Here is a 19216-nt window from a genome sequence, read left to right on the forward strand (position 1 = left end):
AAAAGGTGTAAAGTAAGTTTTGTTTATGAAAGAAGTTTAAAACAAAGGCTGACTTTGGTCAGTCACCACGGCCTCTATAACTACTGAAATAAGGTGAGACTAGTGGCCATGGCTCCGTATATTAGTTCTTTAGTTGCGGTAAAAATTCCAGAAGCAAACTCGTCTTTGTTTGACCGTGGCGACGGTTTAAGTGCGAGTAGGTCAGAATTTTCAGCACAACGTTAAATGGACATAGTGACGTTCGGAGGGCCATAAATCCTAAACCGTAACTCGGATTAAGATGAGTCCTAAATGAAAAGTTATCTACTCAAACAGAGCTAACTGAAAATAATCTTTACAGTACCCCAGGTATTCAGGTCTGTTCCAAAAAACAGTAAACAGTAGGTCCGGTGGGTTCTTGGTGCTCGATGCTTATCACGGTTCTCATCCTTGATGCATATAGCTTCAAGTGTACAACTCGTTGATGTGTTTGCATCATCTTAACCAAGGTTTCACCATCATAACACTTGTGTAAGTCTAAGACATGTAGCACAACTCAATTAAGTGTTGTATGTAGTTTGATGAACCAAAGTTACATCAAGGTCTTAGATTTAACACATACATGAACTATAAAAGTAATATTGAACTACAAACTTGAAAGTAAACTAACTAATCAAGATCTTAAGATGTAGAAGATAGTTCTTAGTTAGATCTTGAAGATCCAAGACCCAAAAGTCTAGATCTAAAGTTATTAAGTTAAATCTAACACAAGCGTATGAAGTTATAACTAAAAAGTTATACTTCCATGTTCTTGAACTTATAAAGTTAACTTTTGTTCAAGAAAAATGAGATCAAAGTTAACTAGTAACACTTGACCAAGAACAACATAAATCACAAATTTAAAGATGCAAGGAATGAAGTAATAAACTAATTTAAACAAGAAACTAGTTCATTGTTGTTCATACTTTAAAGATTCAAGCCAAAATCTTGATCTTTAAGAAAGTAAACTTTAAGTTTACAAACATGAATTACAAGTATGATTATAAACTCATGAACCTTTCAATCTTTAAAACAATAAATGTAGAACATAAACTAGAGAGTTTAGTTCTTGTGTGTTCTTGTAAATACAAGATAAATGAAGAACAAACTAAAGAGTTTGATTCTTAGTAACATGTAAGTAAATAACAACAACTACATGTAATCAAACAACAATCAAAGACAAGTAATTAAACAAGCAAAAGAATGATGATGATGATGATGAAGGTGTTGCTTCGGTTTTCAAACAAAGAAAGAAGAGAAAAGTTTGCTCAAGTTACTTACAATATTTAGAGAGAATGAGAGAAAGAAATGAGAGAAAATTTCAAGTAACTTGTGTGTGTGAGAAAGTGAGAGAGTAATACTAGTAATAAGTCACAAAAAAAAATTTAATCCTCCCTTTGGCCTATGTTGGCCGACGGCCTGCACAAAAGAAAGGAGAAGGGAGATACTCACTAGTCACTAGCATGTTAATGTCTTAAAAGTTGGTTACAAGGAGTATGTTCATGGGGATATGGTGCAACTAAGCAAGTAACTAGTCTTCCATGCACTTAACCATCTAGTTCCATCTTAAGAGTAATACTTGCATTTATAAAATGGGCTTATTAATCCATTTAATGTGTAAGGTGGGCTCTTAAGTCCATTAACACTAATAAAAGTCCAAGTTCCATTAGTTAACAAATAAATCCAATAAGAGCCCAAGTAATTAACTAGTAGTCTTAGTTAATTAAAATGATTAATAAAACTTAATCATGAATGTAAATAATACTCGAAAATATTATTCGTGTAATGTACGTGTGTCACAAAGACGTTTTGGGCATTCAAAGTTAATCGCGGTAACAAGTAAATGTATATAAACAATACATTTAATAAATCACAAGTATTAATAATAATTATTTATAAATAAACGTTGGAAAATCCAGGGTCGTTACATTACCCACCTGTTAAAGAAAATTTCGTCCCGAAATTTTAAGCTGAGGTAGATGGAGGAGTTGGGAAAAGGTGAGGATACTTCTGCATCATTTGATCCTCTCGCTCCCAAGTAAACTCAGGTCCTCGTTTGGAATTCCATCGTACTCGGACGATTGGAATCTTGTTGCGTTTCAAAGTTTTGACCTCACGGTCCATAATTTCAACAGGTCCTTCCACGAAGTGGAGTTTGTCATCAATAGTAAGTTCTTCAAGTGGTATGATAAGTTCGGGTGCAGCAAGACACTTCTTCAAGTTTGACATGTGGAAGGTAGGATGAACTGAGCTCAATTGTGCTGGTAGATCCAAACAGTAAGCAACGGGTCCAACACGCTCCAAAATTTCGAAAGGACCAATGTATCGCGGGTTTAACTTTCCACGTTTTCCAAAACGGATCACACCTTTCCAAGGTGCAACCGTCAACATTACATGGTCGCCCACGTTGAATTCAATGTCTTTACGTTTAAGATCGGCATAACTCTTTTGACGATCGCGGGCAGTCTTAAGTCTAGCTTGAATCTGAGCAATCTTCTCCGTGGTTTCATGGACTACCTCGGGTCCGGTGATTTTCTTTTCGCCTACTTCGGCCCAAAAAATAGGAGATCGGCACTTGCGGCCATACAATTCTTCAAAAGGTGCGGCATTAATACTCGAGTGATAACTGTTGTTGTAAGAAAATTTGGCGAGTGGCAAATGCCTTTCCCAGGCCTTTCCGAAATCAATAACACATGCACGCAACATGTCCTCCAAATTCTGAATAGTTCGTTCACTTTGCCCATCGGTCTGTGGGTGATAAGCAGTACTCATGTCGAGACGGGTTCCCATGGCTTCTTGTAAAGAACGCCAAAATTTGGAAGCAAAACGGGGATCGCGATCTGAGATGATCGATAAAGGTACACCATGACGAGATACAACCTCTTTGATGTATAATTGAGCAAGTCTCTCCATCGTATCTGTTTCCTTCATAGCTAGGAAGTGTGCAGATTTGGTAAGGCGGTCAACAATAACCCAGATGGTATCGTATCCGCCCACCATCTTTGGTAGCTTGGTGATAAAATCCATTGTTATCCTTTCCCACTTCCATTGTGGGATTTTTGGTTGTTGAAGCAACCCAGAAGGTCTTTGATGCTCGGCTTTAACTTTTGAACAAGTCAAACACTTTCCAACATAAGTGGCAACGTCCTTCTTAAGATTCGGCCACCAATATTGTTCTTTAAGATCGTGGTACATCTTGCCCGCTCCGGGGTGAATCGAATATCTCGACTTGCGGGCTTCATCTAGTATGAGGTTTCATAGATCTCCATAACAAGGTACCTAAATTCTTCCGGCATAACATCGGAGTCCAGTCTCTCTAACCACGAATCGAGAGACAAGTATGTTCAAATGTTCGTGAGATATATTATCCTCCTTGAGAGCCTCATCTTGGGCTACTCGGATTTGGCTGTTGAGGTTCGAATGGATGGTGATGTTCAGTGCCCGAACACGAAGAGGTGCCATCCTCTCCTTCCGGCTCAAAGCGTCAGCTACAACATTAGCCTTGCCCGGGTGATAACGGAGTTCACAATCATAGTCGTTTAGCCTCTCGAACCATCGACGCTGTCTCATATTCAGTTGTTTCTGATCGAATATGTGCTGGAGACTCTTGTGATCGGTGAAGATAGTGCTTTTAGTTCCATACAAATAGTGTCTCCACAATTTGAGCGCAAAGACAACAGCTCCAAGTTCAAGATCGTGAGTAGTGTAGTTCCGTTCGTGAATCTTCAGTTGACGAGAAGCATAGGCAATAACCTTTGATCGTTGCATCAGTACACAACCAAAACCACTTTTTGAAGCATCGCAATAAACAAAAAAGTCGTCACTATCCTCAGGAAGTGATAAGATAGGTGCGGTGGTTAACTTCTTCTTCAAGGTTTGAAATGCTGATTCGTGTGCGGGTCCCCAAACGAACTTCTTCCCTTTATGAGTCAGCGCGGTCAAAGGACGCGCAATCAGAGAGAAACCTTCAATAAACCTTCGGTAGTAACCGGCGAGACCTAGAAATTGGCGGATGTGAGTTGGAGTAGTGGGGGTCTCCCACTTGCTGATAGCTTCAATCTTGGCGGGATCAACTTTGATACCCTGGTCGCTCACAACATGACACATAAATTGGACTTCCTTCAACCAAAATTCACACTTGGAGAATTTGGCGTAAAGTTGCTCTTGCCTCAAGAGTTCAAGCACTAGTCGGAGGTGTTGCTCATGCTCTTCTTCACTCTTGGAGTAGATGAGGATATCATCTATGAAGACGATAACAAACTTATCCAAGTACGGCTTGCAGACACGATTCATGAGGTCCATGAACACGGCAGATGCGTTGGTTAATCCGAATGGCATTACAAGAAACTCATAATGACAATAACGAGTTCTGAACGCAGTTTTCATCACATCACTTTCCTTCACCCTCAACTGGTGATAACCGAATCGCAAATCGATCTTAGAGTAAATGCTCGATCCTTGTAGTTGGTCAAAAAGATCATTAATTCGTGGAAGAGGATACCGATTCTTGATCGTCAATTTGTTGAGTTCATGGTAGTCGATACACATACGGAAGGATCCATCCTTCTTCTTCACAAACAACACGGGTGCGCCCCAAGGCGAGAAACTTGGTTGGATAAATCCACGGTCTAGCAGTTCTTGTAATTGACTCTGTAACTCTTGCATCTCGGAAGGTGCGAGTCTGTAAGGTGCGCGAGCTACATGTGCAGCTCCTGTACTAAATCGATCTGAAACTCTACTGATCTTAGTGGCGGTAATCCAGGCAATTCTTCAGGAAAGACATCGAAGAATTCATTCACAATTCGAACATCGTCCACACTCTTCACCTCGGTTTCTACCGTTTTCACATGTGCTAGGACAGCAAGACGTCCCTTCTTCATGATCTTTTGCGCTTTCACGCAACTAATGAGGTTCAGCTTCGAGGTACATCTCTCTTCGTAAATAATCAGTGGCTCACCATCTCCTTGTGGTATACGAAGAGCTTTATCTCCACAAATAATATCGACTCTTACTTTGGTCAACCAATCCATACCGATGATCACGTCAAAACTTCCCAATTTGATGGGTATTAAGTTAATTTCGAATTCCGCACCAGCTATGTTAATAATAGCTCCTAGACTAATGTGGTCAACTTTTTCAAGTTTACCGTTGGCTACTTCGACAAGCATACTATCTTTTAACGGGACTAACGACCAATTAATCTTATCGCAGAAGTGTCTACATACATAACTCCTATCGGCACCAGTATCAAATAGGACAGAAGCTAATAAATTGTTGATAGTGAATATACCTGTCACCAAGTCGGGATTCTCGCGTGCATCCCTTGCATTAATGTTGAAAGCTCTACCACGGGGTGGTCCGCCGTCTTTCCTTTTATTGGGGCACGCATTTCTAAAATGGCCCATCTGTCCGCATTCGTAGCACTTTTTTGGTCCATTGGGGTTTGCCTTCACATTCAGGGTGGTGACCTTGCAGTCCTTCCCGATATGCCCAGTCCGTTGGCACTTTTCACAAACAACGTTACAATACCCAGTATGGTGCTTGTAGCACCGCTTGCATTGTGGTAGGGTACGCTTGTAGTTGGGGTTTGAGTTGGTGTTCGGATTGGGGTTTCCACCGTTGTTGTTTCCTCTGAAACCCTCATGTCGTTTCGCCGGGTTTTGATCATAGGTCCTTCCCCTGTTGTTATCCCATTTGCGCTTCTCACTACTACCCGCTTCAGACTTAGCCTTCTCCGGTTCATCGATGATGATTTGGTTAATTAAAGTATGCGCCATGCGCATCGCTTCTGGGACATTGGGTGGCTTGGATGAGGTGACGTTTCCCTTAATGGACTTAGGAAGTCCCCACAAATATATCTCCATACGCTTGAATTCCAGGGTGACCATGGTAGGACACATCAGGGCTAGTTCCAAATATCTACGATTGTGCCCATCGAGATCGTTTCCCACGACCTTCAACTGCATAAACTCAATCTCCATCTTCTAGATCTCGGTCCTAGGGCAATATTCTTCAATCAGGACCCCTTTGAATTCCTCCCATGGAGTAGCAAATGCCTCATCAATACCTTTTGCTTGAGCCAACGTGTTCCACCACGTTAGTGCGCTGTCAGACAGAGTGCATGAAGCAAACTTGGTTTTATTCGCCTCTGAACAGTTACTAACTCGAAACACAGATTCTAATTTCTCGAACCATCTAGTGAGACCAACCGGCCCCTCCGTTCCACTGAAGTTGTGGGGTTTGCAGCTTTGGAACTCTTTGTACGTGCACCCATTACAAATGGGCTGAATAACCAGTGGCGGTGGCGGTGGAGCTTGGGGTTGCATTTCCGCAATGGCTGCGGCTACCCTTTCGGTAATCATCTCCTCGATTTGGGCGGTGGTAGGTGTTGATGTTGATCGTCCGTTGGCCATGGTGTTCTAAACAAAATTTTTGACTCAAGTCAAAATCCAGTATTCAAATAGTAATAATACAGTATACAACAACCAACATGGAATCAACACATCACATGTTTATTAAGTAATGCCACCAGGTACAAATACCACATAATCATACAGTAACGTAAATAGAACATCGTGCAAGAATTAAATAACGCAAAGTTCCATTCATTAAATAATAATAAGTTGCATACATCTGCATGTGTTCGTACAATACATAAGTGAAACATAAAACTACAACTAGATTACATAAAGAAATCTACTACAAAAGTCCTACGGTGAAGGTGGGTGTAGGATGTCCAATACATGGGACATCTGGTCCTCGAGCTCAGTTACCCGAGCACGGAGGATCTCCACCTTCCTCATCAGTTCCTCGACAGAGGGAGATGGTGGGGCAGGCGGTGCAGTCTGTACCGGTGGTGCTGGTGGAGCTGGTGGTGCTGACGGTCCGGCTCCAGAAGTAGAGGCTGCGAAGCGGTAAGGCTTACGGATGAAGGGATCAGCAGGATACGGCACAAGCCGCTTACGGGCGGTAATCCTACGACGCCGACCATATGCGTCAGTGAATGCTAGACCTCCGTTGATCCCTGGAATGACGGTACCATCGAAACGGTACCGCTTCTTCGACGGGGTGGAGGGTGGCTGAGCAGGTGCATCATCGGGGTCCTCCTCGTTGGAGTCATCGGTGGAATCCTCGCCACTAGAGTCATCTGAGGATGTGTCGTCAGATGACGGTCATCTGAATCGTGTGGAGGTGGCTGCACGGGTGGCTGTACTGGCTCTCCTCGAGCGGCCATCATCTGTCAGTATCTAAAAGGCGGGATCGGCACCAAACGTCCATCAGGAGCGTGTAGGCACCAATGACGATACTGATTACGGAATGGACCTTCCCCAAATTCTGCGGGAATCATAACACCACCGGTATGGTGCTGTGGCTCCTGAGGTACCGGGGCAAGTGGAGCTGGAATCTCTGGGAGGTCCTGGGCTCCGTCTGCAGTACCCACTTGGGCAGGCGCATGACTGCTAGCTCCGGAGGATGAAGCGCCGGGGTTACTGGTGGATAACGGGATCGGTGTGTCGGCAGCAGCAGTAGGTAAGGTGGCTGACAAGTCTGAACTGACCAAAATGATAGCAGGTGAAATATCCGACATCTGAACAAGGAAAAATAAATTTTCCATGTCAGTAAGTTATAAAGCAAGCACGTATTAGGCCAAGTAACTACAACAGTCTAAATCATGTGTAACGGTAAGTAGCATGGCAATAACGACAAGTATCATGCAATCGAAAACAGATAATAGCATGCAGTAGTGAAATCATGTAATAGCATACGGCATATAGTAGTAAAAGTAAGCAGCAGCATGCAGCAAGTTCAGTGGAAACAAGTAAACTAGCAAGTTGTAGATTAGTCCTATTAGTGAATCCTACTCGGGTCGGTCCAGACTCACTAATGCAACCTAATTCCCTACAACCAATGCTCTGATACCAAATGTGATACCCCGTACAAAACCATCGTGTATGAATCATCAACAACAGGATCATTACAAGGTCAAACACTATATGTGTTTTCAAAACAAGTTTGCATTCATGATAAAAGGTGACGTCATAACTAACGTCGAATGTTTTACATCAAAAGTATGCCTCAATGAACAGAAGCAATTAGAAATAGTACGTGACCCTCAGGTCGTTACAAATCATAGTTCAAAAATAATAAATGTTTGAATGCAAATAAATGTTCATGCGGTGACATCTCTAAAGCAGCGGGTGTCTACAGCAAGACTAGTACACAGCGGAAGCAACCTTAAGCACCTGAGAAAAACATGCTTAAAAACGTCAACACAAAGGTTGGTGAGCTATAGTTTAAGTATAACAGTATGTAAGGTAGGCCACGAGATTTCAGTGCTACAAAGAGCGTTTAAAAATAGTATGATAAATTATATTTTTAACCGTGGGCACTTGGTAACTAACTTAACGTTTATAACCCCCTGAAAGTACACTTGGTAAGTGTGTATGTATACGAAGTATTAAACACCCGTTATATGCTAGCGCTACTAGCCCGAGTGGGGATGTCAAACCCTATGGATCCATATGTAAGATTCGCGTTCACCGGTTCAAAAACCAATGACTAAACGTTACCGAGCTAAAGGGAATGTTTATGCCCTTGTATAACCCACACATATATAAGTTTAAGTACTCGTGCCTAGTATGTAAAACATAAAATGTGCGTGTATTCTCAGTTCCCAAAATAGTTAAAGTAAAAGGGATGCTGTAACTCACAGTGGTAAAGTAGTGGTAAAGTCGAGTCGGGAAGTATGCAAGTACGTAGGTCCGAAAAGTCCTCAACCTAAGTAAATATTACTAAGTCAGTAAATCATCCCAATAGGTTTAAGTGTATGTAAATTAGGTCTTATAGGTCATCATCATTCATCATCAAACAAAAGGTGTAAAGTAAGTTTCGTTTATGAAAGAAGTTTAAAACAAAGGCTGATTTGGTCAGTCACCACGGCCTCTATACTTACTGAAATAAGGTGAGACTAGTGGCCATGGCTCCGTATATGAGTCCTTTAGTTGTGGTAAAAATTCCAGAAGCAAACACATCTTTGTTTGACCGTGGCGAAGGTTTAAGTGCGAGTAGGTCAGAATTTTCAGCACAACGTTAAATGGACATAGTGACGTTCGGAGGGCCATAAATCCTAAACCGTAACTCAGATTAAGACGAGTCCTAAATGAAAAGTTATCTACTCGAATAGAGCTAACTGAAAATCAACTTTACAGTAGCCCAGGTATTTGGTTCTGTTCCAGAAAACAGTAAACAGTAGGTCCGGTGGATTCTTGGTGCTCGATGCTTATCACGGTTCTCAACCTTGATGCATATAGCTTCAAGTGTACAACTTGTTGATGTGTTTGCATCATCTTAACCAAGGTTTCACCATCATAATACTTGTGTAAGTCTAAGACATGTAGCACAACTCAATTAAGTGTTGTATGTAGTTTGATGAACCAAAGTTACATCAAGGTCTTAGATTTAACACACACATGAACTATAAAAGTAATATTGAACTACAAACTTGAAAGTAAACTAACTAATCAAGATCTTAAGATGTAGAACATAGTTCTTAGTTAGATCTTGAAGATCCAAGACCCAAAAGTCTAGATCTAAAGTTATTAAGTTAAATCTAACACAAGTGTATGAAGTTATAACTAAAAAGTTATACTTCCATGTTCTTGAACTTATAAAGTTAACTTTTGTTCAAGAAAAATGAGATCAAAGTTAACTAGTAACACTTGACCAAGAACAACATAAATCACAAATTTAAAGATGCAAGGAATGAAGTAATAAACTAATTTAAACAAGAAACTAGTTCATTGTTGTTCATACTTTAAAGATTCAAGCCAAAATCTTGATCTTTAAGAAAGTAAACTTTAAGTTTACAAACATGAATTACAAGTATGATTATAAACTCATGAACGTTTCAATCTTTAAAACAATAAATGTAGAACATAAACTAGAGAGTTTAGTTCTTGTGTGTTCTTGTAAATACAAGATAAATGAAGAACAAACTAAAGAGTTTGATTCTTAGTAACATGTAAGTAAATAACAACAACTACATGTAATCAAACAACAATCAAAGACAAGTAATTAAACAAGTAAAAGAATGATGATGATGAAGGTGTTGCTTCAGTTTTTAAACAAAGAAAGAAGAGAAAAGTTTGCTCAAGTTACTTACAATATTTAGAGAGAATGAGAGAAAGAAATGAGAGAAAATTTCAAGTAACTTGTGTGTGTGAGAAAGTGAGAGAGTAATACTAGTAATAAGTCACAAAAAAATTTTAATCCTCCCTTTGGCCTATGTTGGCCGACGGCCTGCACAAAAGAAAGGGGAAGGGAGATACTCACTAGTCACTAGCATGTTAAAGTCTTAAAAGTTGGTTACAAGGAGTATGTTCATGGGGATAAGGTGCAACTAAGCAAGTAACTAGTCTTCCATGCACTTAACCATCTAGTTCCATCTTAAGAGTAATACTTGCATTTATAAAATGGGCTTATTAATCCATTTAATGTGTAGGGTGGGCTCTTAAGTCTATTAACACTAATAAAAGCCCAAGTTCCATTAGTTAACAAATAAATCCAATAAGAGCCCAAGTAATTAACTAGTAGTCTTAGTTAATTAAAATGATTAATAAAACTTAATCATGAATGTAAATAATACTCGAAAATATTATTCGTGTAATGTACGTGTGTCACAAAGACGTTTCGGGCATTCAAAGTTAATCGCGGTAACAAGTAAATGTATATAAACAATACATTCAATAAATCACAAGTATTAATAATAATTATTAATAAATAAACGTTGGAAAATCCAGGGTCGTTACATTCTCAGTCCCAAAAATATATATAAAAAGGGAGTAATGAAACTCACAATACTGTATTTACTAGCAATAATGCATATGACGGCACTGAACAAGTGCAGGGTTGGCCTCGAATTCACGAACCTATATTAAGTGTATATATTTATATGTTGGTTAATATCTGTTTAACAATTTAGGTCAAGTCATAGTGTATCACAATCCTAATGCTCGCGACTGATATGCAAAAGTTGATAAAAGTCAATTTGACTCAAAATGATTTATAACTTAAATATAGTCATTTTATATATTTAAATATATTTATCAGATTTTATTAGAGTAAATAATACAAGTCATTTATTAATAAACAAAATTTATATTAAAATTTATATATGATAAAAATATACTTTTATATATCTCAAGTAATAAAGTTCACTCAATATCATAAAAATATATTAGTATGTATTATTAATGTAATTATGTTACGTGTGGTAAAAATATATCTTTTTATCACATATTTATTTGATAATATTGATAATAATAATAATGAGTAAAAGTTGTATTATTTTGTAATAATAATAATGATAATAATAATAACGATAATGTTATTAAAAGTATTTTAATATCACTAATAATAATGATAATGATGATATTAATAATACTAATAAAATTGATAGTAACGATAATTTTATATAAAACAATAGTTTTAAATTCTATACTTTTTAATGATAATATATTCTAATAAAAACGATAATTTTTAATAATAATAGTAATTTTTAATAGAATGATAGTTTTAATAAAAATGATTAATTTTAAATGATAATTGATAGTATCGATACTTTAATATTAGTAAAAATATAATTTATCTTAATAATAATATTTACTATATATAATAATTATCATAATAAGAATAATAATAATAATATGTTATAAAAATAATTCTATCAAAAATGATAATTTTTAATAACAATAATCCTAATATGATGATAATGATAATATTTTATAATAAAAACGTTATTTTTATTAAAAATAATAATTTTAATAAAAGTGCTAATTTTTATATTAATGATATTTTTAATAATAATAATAATGATAAAAATAATAAAATGATAGTTTTTATAAAAATGTTAATTTTTAATAATAACGATAATTTCAGTTATAATATCAATGTTAATAATAATAATAATAATAATAATAATAATAATAATAATAATAATAATAATAATAATAATAATAATAATAATAATATTCATATTGGTTATTAGATAATAATAATAATGACGATAATAACGACAATAACGATAACGATAACGATAACGATAACGATAATAATAATAATAATCATTTTAACAATAATACTTAAAATTATAGATAATTCAATTGACGATATCTTTTAATTCGTTAATCGAAATCATACGCTTTCTAAATGAAAAGTTATTAATTTTTCGTGAGCTTTCCAACGACATGCATATTATATACCTTATCTTAGTAGCATATGTATTAAATTTAGGATTCATCAAAAACTATCTAACGACAATATTAAACGTACAAGCATGCATAATCAAATATACTCGAGCACTAGTCAAGGATACACTAATAATATATAAAAGTTAAGTTATGAATGCTCACGTATCAATATTGAGATTCAATATTGTAGGAAAGTACAAAGACACAACGGAGATGATAAACACTAGATTGACCTCACAAGCTATACCCCTGATCCATACCCATAACCTCCATAGCCATAACCCATAATTTCCTTAGCTCTATCCCTCTCAAAAACTCATTTTGAAAACATGCGAGCAGAACCTCGTCGTAGTATTTTATGTATAATAATACTAGTAATACTAATAAAAATACTACTAATAATATATTTATAGACTTGTGCCACCAGACCTCACCATGCGATCGCATGGTTTGAGAGGCATTTGGCCATGCGATCGCATGGCCCTTCTTTCCAGCTGACATCCATTTTATTTGGACTGCCAACACTCAATTATTAATATTTATTATATATTTAATTAATTTATATAATTATATATATTATATTATATTTACGAGCATGGATGACTTGAAATTTTGGTTCCAAAAATTTGTACATTAACACTCGACTTATGTCCTAGTTCCAATTTTTCAAACTAAGTTTCGTACGCTTAGAAAACTTGCACTTTACGTTACGTGACTCGTACCCTTGTCAAAATATAGACTAAAATCATTGATAAACAATATTACACAAAGTGTAACTTATACATTTGAGTGTTTTGGTCATTTGCTTCTATAAATAGACTTCTCATTGTTTTATTAATAATAAATAAACAATATCACGTAAATTGAAACATTTTATAACTATTTTAATATTACTTTATAAAATATATATATATATATATACATGTATCTTTATTTAGAAATATAATCTATATATATATAATTGGAATATTTATTTAATATAATATTTAGTTTTTCAAAACTAATTATATTTCAAAGTCCATTTTATATAAGTTAACTCGTTTAAATAGTAAAAGTTATTATATTAAATAATGTTTTTAATAATATGAAAACTAAATAATTAATTTATCAAAGGACACGAGGCAATTCAAATAAGGAACGCTTTTGAAATTTAAACGGGAATCTTTACTAACTTTTGACTAACACTTGTTAATGACATTTTTGTAAATCACATTACCAAATATTCCGAATACTGATGAAAAGTACAGATTTCTTAAATTACAGTGGACCTCACAACAGAGACCTTAATCATATCACAATATATCTGATAATTCAACTTATCTTTTAATTCCGTCAATAAATATGTTAACCATATATTGAACCAAATTCGATCATATAAAGTATTATACAACTAATACTTCATTAACGTTTTCAAGTTAATATACGTATATATATATATATATATATATATATATATATATAATAATGGTTCGTGAATCGTCAGAGTTTGGTCAAGGTTAAATGAATGTATGAACATAGTTTAAAATCCTTGAGATTTAACTTAACAAACTTTGCTTATCATGTCGGAATAATATAAAGATTAAAGTTTAAATTTGGTCGGAAATTTCTGGGTTGTCACAGTACCTACCCGTTAAAGAAATTTCGTCCCCAAATTTGATCGAGGTCGTCATGGATAACAATAAGAACGTTTTCATGACAAATATGAGTCAATAAATAGAGTTTTATCATCATTGAGTAATATGGATAAAACAATTTGATTACGCGAAGAGTATAAATGAAATTATCACAAAAAGATGAAATGAGTAGGTGTAGATTCGTCATATCTTTTGACGTAGATAGGATTGATTTCCAAGTTCAAGAGATTTGGAGAAAATCTTTGTAATAAGATTTAATTCTTCGGTAATCAAGGGAGTTAGGATCCGCTTTAAATGTGATCATCTGTTTTGATTGCTCTGTCAGATATTTTACTATAAATCCACCCCCTTCGTTTCCTTACAACTCATACCTTCTATTCTTTCTTCCTCAATTCATACTTTTAAGCATTCATTAATATGCTCCATCCAGTACTGATTCTTGATATACTCCTAACTTTCATATCTGTCATTCTTCTTTTTCATCTACCACCGGAGGATTTTATTTATTTTTACTATTACCTTGGGGTTATAGTAATTTTAATTCTCCCGTGCCTTTACGTTACAATACGTATTGATATGCACGGTTTGTAATTTATGTGTTGTTGTCGAGCTTTATATTTTCTTTTATATTTAAAAGTTCCATACTTTTGTCTCCTCTTCCCGACTTCAAGTCAAGCGAATAATGGTCCAGAATTCGTAGGTATGTATATTGAAATAAACATAGTTAATATTCTAAGAAAGGAATTGTAATGGCACGATCTTGATTTTTCAAATTACCAGAATATCTCGGAAAAGACCGAATCATCAAGAAATATTTTCTTGATATTTTAGAGGTTAAATAGAATGAAAGAGTTATGTAACATGGCACATGATGACATTATGGTCTGTGAATCATCATGTTCCATTTAGAAACTCAACATGACTTACTGTAATATAATCACGTTGATCCAGTGTCATTATATTATACTAACTCATGCTTCAGTTCCCAACACTACTTCAAACATTCATATTTTATACTCGAAGGTTTTAAAATTTAGAAATTAAAATAGTTTCTTTTATGATGTAACACAGATAGCGCGAAGAGGTAAATGATTTCGGATAACAATTGGTATGAAGATATCTTCAAGAACGTCGAAGATATTTATAATGAAAGATATGATGATATCTTAGAATTTCTAATATCAGAGGATGATGAAGAATATTGTTCGCAAGGATTTAGAGTCAGGAGCAAGGTATTCGTTAATCACTTCAGCAGATACTGAATCATTTGGATTCTTTGAAGGCAGGTTTAGTCTTTGTGATTTGTCCACAGCCTCCTTCATAGTTTGCTCAATCCGTTTTCCAGTACCAAACCTTCTCTTTTTCTGAGCTTTGCCAACCCACTATTCTTTATCATCAAACTTTAGACTGTTAAGATCGTTTACAGTTTTTGCTACTTCATCAGCATTTTTCCAAAAATTCGGAGAACTAGTTCACTGTTGGCGTAGAATTGCTACGAAATTCGAGAATAATGATTGATGATCTCCGACAGTTGGTATGGCAATTATTGTTACAGGATGCAGATGAGTCGGTGATGGGTTTTCATGAATAATATATATATTTTTCAGAGAGACTAAAGCCGAAGTTGCTGGTACATCTGCTGATAATGTGGTGGAATATAAAAGGTTCTTCGATAAAAAAAAGGGTAATCATATATATCAGGGTTATAATAAGGCTACTCCGAATGAAAGATCAAAATTGACTTGTTGGAGCTGTGACATAATTTGCTACTTTGAAAAGGAATCGTAAAGTTATTTTTACTAATAAATGCCAAAGGATCTGACACGGGTACGTGTTAAACTATGACTTTGATTTCGAGAATTTTTCAGGTGCATGACTGTGGGTAACATGTGGTTGGATCATCATCTCGATTGTTCATTATTTAGTGTCTTCAGAAATTTCGAGGGGTTTGAACATAGATTTTAATCATTAATATTCATATGATGTTCTAGGATTTTAAATTATACAAATACTTTTCTGGGTTCTATGAATAAAAATGATGTTCTAGCACAATTTTGAAGTCAAAGTATAGCTTTGAAAGATGTAGGGATCTAAGAGTGATATCTTCTGCTAAATCTTGACTTTGGATTTCTGATCTGTTCAAAACCAGGGTATGTAATTTATGAAAATGGTTGTCCTGATTTTATGAAAGAATGTGTATCGCTGTAAAAGTAGTGAATATAGTTAGTGATTGGTGAGTCAGAATCGAAGAATGTACAGTGTAACATATTAATGTGAAATCTAAGTATTTCTCGGGTATTACCTACCCGTTAAAAGTTTCACAAGTAATATCTTGCACAAGGGAATTTTATTACAGTCTTTATGAAAATACATGTATATTTTGTTCAGACGTAATACAGATTTAATGAGTTAATGTAATATTGACTCATTTGATTATTGGCTGGATCTAGAATTGAATAATCTCTAAAACCTTTAGAAATTACGTAATCTTCGTGGATTATCTCTTCAATGTAAATAAAATTATGAATCAATACTTCATTATTTATTTTTATTGATTTTCCTCGGTGAATGGTGTTGGTGCTTGTGGAATTCTTGCGAACTTCGCAAGATACAAATGATGATTTCTAGAAAATTTCGAGTATATCGAAAATGGAAGTGTAAAAATCAAACATACAATTGAATAATACACTTGGTTTATTATGAAATGGAATTCATTGATTTGAGACAGAAATTGTAGTTAACGAGGGTTAAGTGGTTAACGGCGGATGTACCTCATAGCATATTAGTAATATGAATTAACCGAGTAGTTAAGATTCACACATAATAGCTTAGTACAAAAAGATTTATTATGTTTTCGAAATTTATATATATAAGATATACATATAAATTCTTCAGAGGGAATGAGTTAATACTTCATAACTCATTGATACCATATACTCGTTGTTGATCAGTGATGATGTTCATGGTGACTATGGATCTGGCGGAGCTTGTGATGAGGTAGATGCTGCTGGTGCTGACGATGCTGACGGTACTAACGGTGCTGGTGATGCTTGTGTAGGTCTCGCTTGTAAATCACACACTATTCCAGTCAGGGTTTCTACCCTATTTTCTATCCACTCATCTGATTTATGGTTAAGGCTAGGATCTCTAAACTTTAGAAATTACATAATCGCCGTAGAATGTTTGACGTCGATGCTCGTGAGATGGATTGTGAAGTTGAGGTTTTTGATGCGGTTGTTGTTGGTGGTGGTAATGGTACTGTTGGTGTTGTTGATGGTGGTATTGTTGCTGCCGTTGCTGCTGCTGGTGCTTGTAATCTTTGCACCATATGTTCCAAAGCCACTACCCGAGCGCGAAGCTCGTTAACTTCTTCCATTAAACCGGGATGATTGTTGGTTCGGACGAGCGGATGAATAAGATCTAGAATTTGAGATGCTATATAGTCATGATGAGATACTCTGGAAATGAGAGAGAAAATGGTGTCTCGAACAGGTTCGCCGGTGAGTGCTTCAGGTTCATCGCCAAGAGGGCAATGTGGTGGGTGAAAAGGATCACCTTCTTCTTGCCTCCAATCATTAAGTAGGCTATGAACCCATCCCCAATTCATCCAGAATAGATAATGGCTGATTGGTTGGTCCATTCCGGTCACACTGCTTTTGGAGCTCGAGTGAAACTCCATATCGGAATAGCTGTCGGAATCCGAGGAACTGGAACTGGTTGCAGGATCCATCTCGTACAGAGTAGGGAAATGATTTTTTGATATGAGGAAGATTATAAGACTTAGATTTGGTATTTTTAATACATAAATTACATATGTATATATAATACCAAAATCACATAAATTACGGAGGAATATTTGAAATATGTCAGACAAAGATTACAGTAACAGATACGTTAAGATATGCATTAACAGATATGCTAAGATATGAATTTTGTCAATACACTATTTATGCAATCAATGTAGTAAGATGTGTCTAGACTAAAAATGATGAGCATGTGTGACAACCCGGAAATTTCCGACCAAATTTTAACTTAATCTTTATATGTTTCCGACACGATAAGCAAAGTCTGTAATATTGATTCTCAAAATTTTTGAACTAATGTTATATATTCAGTTAACCTTTGACTATTGACCGACGATTCACGAACATCTATTTGTATATATATATATATATATATATATATATATATATTAAAATTAATTATAAATAACTTGCAATGTGTATTTAAAAACTGATTTATGTATATTAAATAAAGATATATACATATATATAATTTCAAGTTATTTAGGAAACGATAGTAACATTCGTTTATTGATTCGATTGATATTTAGATAAGTTAACTAAAACGTTTAAGATGAACAAGTAAAACACTAATTTGATACAGTATTTTCGAATTGCTACAGTACCCGAAAAGCTACAGTGTTTTCGAAAATCACTATTTGCTACAGTAAAAATCATTTTGCTACAGTAAAACACTATTTCAAAATGAAAATGTATGTATATTTTATAAATGTGATAAAATATAATATTAACTTGTTCATAAAACGTTTTGATTTAAACCAATATTATTAAATATACTTTGATAAATAACGAGAAAATGATTTAAAGAAGTAAATGACCAAAACACTCGAAAGTTTAAGATACACTTTGAGTAATATAGTTTATTGATAATTTAAGACTATATTTTGACAAAGGTACGAATCACGAAACGTAAAGTACAAGTTTTCTAAGCGTACGAAAGGACATTCGAAAAACCAGAACCGGGACATAAGTCGTACGTAAACGTACAAGACATCGGAACCAAAATTACAAGTTAACTAGGAACGAGAATATAATATAATATATAATTAATTAATATAAATTATATAAATTATATATTTATCTAATTATGTCGACAAGCAAAACAACAAAATTATGTGAGCTGTAAAACTATCCCATGCGATCGCATGGGATATGGCCTAGAAAGCCATGCGATCGCATGGCACCCCTGGATTGGCCAAGTCTATAAAACGCGATCGAATTCAGTTTAATTCTCACACACATATCAAATATCTATATATATTACTCCGTATTATATTTATTATATTATTATTTATATTATTATTATTTATATTATTATTATTATTAAGATTAATATTATTATTAATCTTATAGTTAGGAGTATTATTATTAGTATTATTATACATAAAATATTACAACGAGGTTATGCCCAAACGATTTCAAAACAAGCTTTTCGAGCGGGATAGAGCTAAGGAAACTATGAGTTATAGTTATGGAGGTTATGGGTAATGTTCGTGGGTATTGTTCACAAATC

This window comes from Rutidosis leptorrhynchoides, chromosome 9 (assembly GCF_046630445.1).
Source record: "Rutidosis leptorrhynchoides isolate AG116_Rl617_1_P2 chromosome 9, CSIRO_AGI_Rlap_v1, whole genome shotgun sequence".
Classification (NCBI taxonomy): Eukaryota; Viridiplantae; Streptophyta; class Magnoliopsida; order Asterales; family Asteraceae; genus Rutidosis; species Rutidosis leptorrhynchoides.